This window comes from Aegilops tauschii, chromosome 2, assembly GCF_002575655.3.
Source record: "Aegilops tauschii subsp. strangulata cultivar AL8/78 chromosome 2, Aet v6.0, whole genome shotgun sequence".
Taxonomy (NCBI): domain Eukaryota; kingdom Viridiplantae; phylum Streptophyta; class Magnoliopsida; order Poales; family Poaceae; genus Aegilops; species Aegilops tauschii.
Genome location: NC_053036.3, coordinates 164,601,376 through 164,607,375, shown reverse-complemented (window position 1 = coordinate 164,607,375; position 6,000 = coordinate 164,601,376).

Below are 6,000 nucleotides of genomic sequence, written 5' to 3'. Positions count from 1 at the left end.
GAACGTAGCATGCAATTTCAAAAAAAAAATCCTACGCTCATGCAAGATATATCTAGGAAATGCATAGCAACGAGAGGGGAAGAGTGTGTCCACATACCCTCGTAGACCGAAAGAGGAAGCGTTAGCTTAACGCAGTTGATGTAGTTGAACGTCTTTGTGATCCAACTGATCAAGCACCGAACGTACGGCACCTCCGAGTTCTGCACACGTTCAGCTCGATGACGTCCCTCGAACTCTTGATCCAGCAAAGTGTCGAGGGAGAGTTTCGTCAGCACGACGGCGTGGTGATGGTGATGTGATCCGCGCAGGGCTTTGCCTAAGCACTACAACGCTATGACCGGAGGAGTAAACTGTGGAGGGGGGCACCGCACATGGCTAAGAGAACAATTGATGTGCTATGGGGTGCCCCCTACCCCCGTATATAAAGGAGGAGGGGAGGAGGCCGGCCACAAGGGGCGCGACATGGAGGGAAACCGACTAGGACTCTCTATCCTAGTCACCCCCCCCCTTTCCTTTCTTTCGGAGGGGGGAAGGGGAAGGAGAGGGAGAGGGAGAAGGAAAGGGGGGTCGCGCCCCCTTCCCCTTGTCCAATTCGGACAGCCCATAGGTGGGCGCACCACCCCTTGTGGGCTCCCCTCTCTCTCCGCTATGCCCCATGATGGCCCATTACTTTCCCGGGGGGTTCCGGTAACTTCCCGGTACTCCAAAAAATACCCGAAACATTCCGGAACCATTCCGGTGTTCGAATATCATCGTCCAATATATCAATCTTTACCTCTCGACCATTTCGAGACTCCTCGTCATGTCCGTGATCTCATCCGGGACTCCGAACAATCTTTGGTCACCAAAACACATAACTCATAATACAAATCATCATCGAACGTTAAGCGTGCGGACCCTACGGGTTCGAGAACTATGTAGACATGACTGAGACATTTCTCTGATCAATAACCAACAGCGGAACCTGGATGCTCATATTGGTTCCTACATATTCTACGAAGATCTTGATCGGTCAAACCGCAATGACAACATACGTTATTCCCTTTGTCATCGGTATGTTACTTGCCCGAGATTCGATCGTCGGTATCCTCATACCTAGTTCAATCTCGTTACCGGCAAGTCTCTTTACTCGTTCCGTAATGCATCATCCCGTAACTAACTCATTAGTCACATTGCTTGCAAGGCTTATCATGATGTGCATTACCGAGAGGGCCCAGAGATACCTCTCTGATACTCGGAGTGACAAATCCTAATCTCGATCTATGCCAACCCAACAAACACCTTCGGAGGCATCTTTATAATCACCCAGTTACGTTGTGACGTTTGATAGCACACAAGGTATTCCTCCGGTATCCGGGAGTTGCATAATCTCATAGTCGAAGGAATATGTATTTGACATGAAGAAATCAATAGCAATAAAACTGAACGATCAATATGCTAAGCTAACGTATGGGTCTTGTCCATCACATCATTCTCCTAATGATGTGATCCCGTTCATAAAATGACAACACATGTCCATGGTTAGGAAACTTAACCATCTTTGATTAACGAGCTAGTCTAGTAGAGGCTTACTAGGGACACAGTGTTTTGTCTATGTATCCACACATGTATCAAGTATCCAGTTAATACAATTCTAGCATGAATAATAAACATTTATCATGATATAAGGAAATATAAAATAACAAATTTATTATTGCCTCTAGGGCATATTTCCTTCATTGTCTTCTCCACAACCACCTTCTATTCCACCTATAGTGCTATGTCCATGGCTCATGCTCATGTATTCCGTGAAAGTTGAAAAGGTTTGAGAACGTCAAAAGTATGAAACAATTGCTTGGCTTGTCATCGGGTTTGTGCATGATTTGGATATTTTGTGTAATGAAGATGGAGCATAGCCAAACTATATGATTTTTTTATATGCTTGGGGATGCTTGATACGTCTCCAATGTATTTATATTTTTTTATTGTTCCATGCTATTATATTATCTATCTTGGATGTTTTATATGCATTTATATGCTATTTTATATGATTTTTGGGACTAACCTATTAACCTAGAGCCGAATGCCAGTTTCTGTTTTTTCCTTGTTTTTGAGTTTCGCAGAAAAGGAATATCAAACAGAGTCCAACCGAGCTGAAACTTTACGATGATTTTTTATGGACCAAAAGAAGCCCACAGAGTACCGAAGATGTACCAGAGGAGTCCCGAGGCCACCACAAGGGTGGGGGCGCGCCCCCCGTCCTTGTGGGCCCCTCGTGGTCCCCCTGACTTGTCCCCGACGCAAAAATTCTTATAAATAGGGAAAACCCCGAAAATAAACCTAGATCGGGAGTTCCGCCGCCGCAAGCCTCTGTAGCCACCAAAAACCAATCGGGAGCCCGTTCCGGCACCCTGCCAGAGGGGGAAACCATCACCGGTGGCCATCTTCATCATCCCGGCGCTCTCCGTGACGAGGAGGGAGTAGTTCACCCTCGGGGCTGAGGGTATGTACCAGTAGCTATGTGTTTGATCTCTCTCTCTCTCTCTCTCTCGTGTTCTTAATTTGGCACAATCTTGATGTACCGCGAGCTTTGCTACTATATTTGAATCATATGGTGTTTCTCCCCTCTACCTTCTTGTAATGGATTGAGTTTTCCCTTTGAAGTTATCTTATCGGATTGAGTCTTTGAGGATTTGAGAACAGTTGATGTATGTCTTGCATGTGCTTATCTGTGGTGACAATGGGATATTCACGTGATCTACTTGATGTATGTTTTGGTGATCAACTTGCGGGTTCTGTGACCTTGTGAACCTATGCACAGGGGTTGGCACACGTTTTCGTCTTGACTCTCCGGTAGAAACTTTGGGGCACTCCTTGAAGTTCTTTGTGTTGGTTTGAATAGATGAATCTGCGATTGTGTGATGCATATCATATAATCAAACCCGCAGATACTTGTGGTGACATTGGAGTATCTAGGTGACATTAGGGTTTTGGTTGATGTGTGTCTCAAGGTGTTATTTTAGTACAAACTCTAGGGTTGTTTGTGACACTTATAGGAATAGCCCAATAGATCGATCAGAAAGAATAACTTTGAGGTGGTTTCGTACCCTACAATAATCTCTTCGTTTGTTCTCCGCTATTAGTGACTTTGGAGTGACTCTTTGTTGCATGTTGAGGGATTGTTATATGATCTACTTATGTTATCATTGTTGAGAGAACTTGCACTAGTGAAAGTATGAACCCTAGGCCTTGTTTCGAAGCATTGCAATACCGTTTTCGCTCACTTTTACCACTTGTTACCTTGCTGTTTTTATATTTTCAGATTACAAAAACCTATATCTACTATCCATATTACGCTTGTATCACCATCTCTTCGCCGAACTAGTGCACCTATACAATTTACCATTGTATTGGGTGTGTTGGGGACACAAGAGACTCTTTGTTATTTGGTTGCAGGGTTGTTTGAGAGAGACCATCTTCATCCTATGCCTCCCATGGATTGATAAACCTTAGGTCATCCACTTGAGGGAAATTTGCTATTGTCCTACAAAACTCTGCGCTTGGAGGCCCAACACGAGTCTACAATAAGAAGGTTGCGTAGTAGACATCAACCGTCAAGAACGAGGTTATGTTGACAATGCAAAAGCTCCAGATGCTCAATTCCCAGTCATTGCATCTTCTGAACATTGCTACCCTAGTGCTCTTGCCAAAACAGTCAGGGGTAACGCAACAAACGAGTTTAGCCCGATAAGCCTGATCTTTTTTTTGCAAAGCTTGTCGCAAATATTCTAGCCATGAGTCCACAAGACTGCAACCAAAGATGCACACTCTTATTGCCCCATGCCAAAATGCTTTTATCAGAGGTCAATCCATGACAACTTCATGTACGTGCAGGCAATGACAAAACCCCTGAGGTAGCGTAGGAAACCTTCTCTGTTGATCAAGCTGGACATCTCAAAAGCATTTGACACTGTTGTGTGGGAATTTTTTAGGCTTTGGCGAGAAGTGGAGGTGCTGGATATCTATGTTCCTTTCCACGGCAATAGTGATGTTGGTTATAACTGGGAATAGCGATGCTTTTATGTCATTACCTTGTTGAAGGCATTACTCGGATATGCTCAAACTGGTTCTTCAGGGTGAAAACCTAGATTCTGGCCTTGGTTGGTAGGATCCGGCGACGGCGGCGCTTGAGCATTGATATCTTCCTGAAGGCGTTGTTGTTGAAGAATCTCGTCATCTTTGTGGTGTCATGAGATGGTTGGTGCGGATATGGTCATTGTTGTAGTTTGCCGATCGTGGATCTTAACGCTTTGAGTTTTTCTTTCTCCTCGCCGATGTATAGCTTTGGTCTTTTATGACTTTGCTATCTGCCGGCATATTTTGTGTGTGCGTGTGTTGGTGTTGGTTGTGTGCATCCTAGCTATGCAAAGGCCGGGTGTATGCTCTTTGGGTTTATATCTTCTTGATGCTCATTTTGAGCCAACTAAATCCATGCTTTGTCAGAAAAAGGCAAATAGAGCATGCATTAGAGCAACTCTAACCGATGCTCTAAAAATAGCGAAGGATCTGGTGGAGTAAACCCTGAGTGGAGTATTTTACTCCACTAAGTTTTCGCCGGACCTAACCAATCCCCTATATATAATGGAGTTATTTTTTTCTTTTGCATTTCATTTTCGGCCGCTGGACCACATTTCTTTGCTTCTTTATTTCATTCAACGACATTTTGATACATTTGAGTGCATAATTGACCAATTCTTCGCTACAAGAGCAAAACCAAAGAAAATAAAAACCATAATTAGACGTTTTAAAGGATATTCAACTTTCATAATTGCTCCCATTAGTTGGATTAATATCTTCTCTATGTCTTCATTGTTGATTCTCTCTATTGACTTCTCAATCTTGACACTTCTTTCTTCTTCGATTCGAACGAATTTGACGTTGCTTCGCATCTAGTATCATCTCTACCCTCTATTCTAGCAACGAGTGCATGAGCATCTAACAAATTTCTTGGTATCAATAGATCGCCGTATTCTTCTTCCCAATACCAAAACTTGCATCCATCCTACACACAAATTTGAGCGAACAATGAGCTACCGAAATTGCGCCGAATCCGGTGAACAACCGAATCCAAAAAAGCACATACCCCATCACTTTGCACTTGAAGAACACCCATCTGGGATGTTCCAATGTGGTGGAAACTTGGCGACCTGCCACAGGGGAGCCGACGAGCCGCTGGGCCAGCGTCGAGCCCGGGCGACAACCAAGCGTTTCTTTGCCGGTGAACCGCTGACGGTAGAGATCCGAGCGGCTAGAGGCCGATTCAATACCTGCATGTGGCGCGGAGGCGTTGTCGGGGCTGTGTGGTCCGGTACTCAGCCAATCCATAGCAAAGGCGCAGCCGGCGGCGGTCGGATGCGTCAAATCTAGTGGCGACGGCGGCAGCCTCAAATCTACCGGTTGTGGGCCGGCGACGGGATGGGAGAGGCCCAAATCCGGGCGGTCAAGGACCGCGGCGCAACCTACAGGCGTGCGCAGTGGCGGGCGGGGTTGGGAAGGACGGCACCGACGTAGATGCGACGTGGGAGCGGGGCGGGGGAGACAACGGAGTGGAGGAGAGTTTTTCCTCCAAGCCCGAGCGGTGAATTAAAAATAGAGGCGGGTGAGGATAATTTATCATCCGCTATCGGCTACTGGGGATCGGCTAGGTGCCGGTTAGAGGAGTAAAACCGAAACAAGTGGACACACATGAATGCAACTAAAGCCACAGTTTGACATTGCATGTGAACGCGGATACACAAAATTAGGGCAACCTATCTATACGAGTCTAATGTCTACATTCTCACAGCGACAAAATTCACAAACAATTTCCCAAAGAACATGTCTGACGGAGTAAAATGAGCCTCCAACGGCCAAGGCTGGAATCCCCAGGCCGAAAGCGACGCCCCAGAGCGGGAGGGTCGGATTCCTTGTTAAGGCGTAATAGAATCCTAGAATATTTCGGTGTCGTATTACTATGATTGA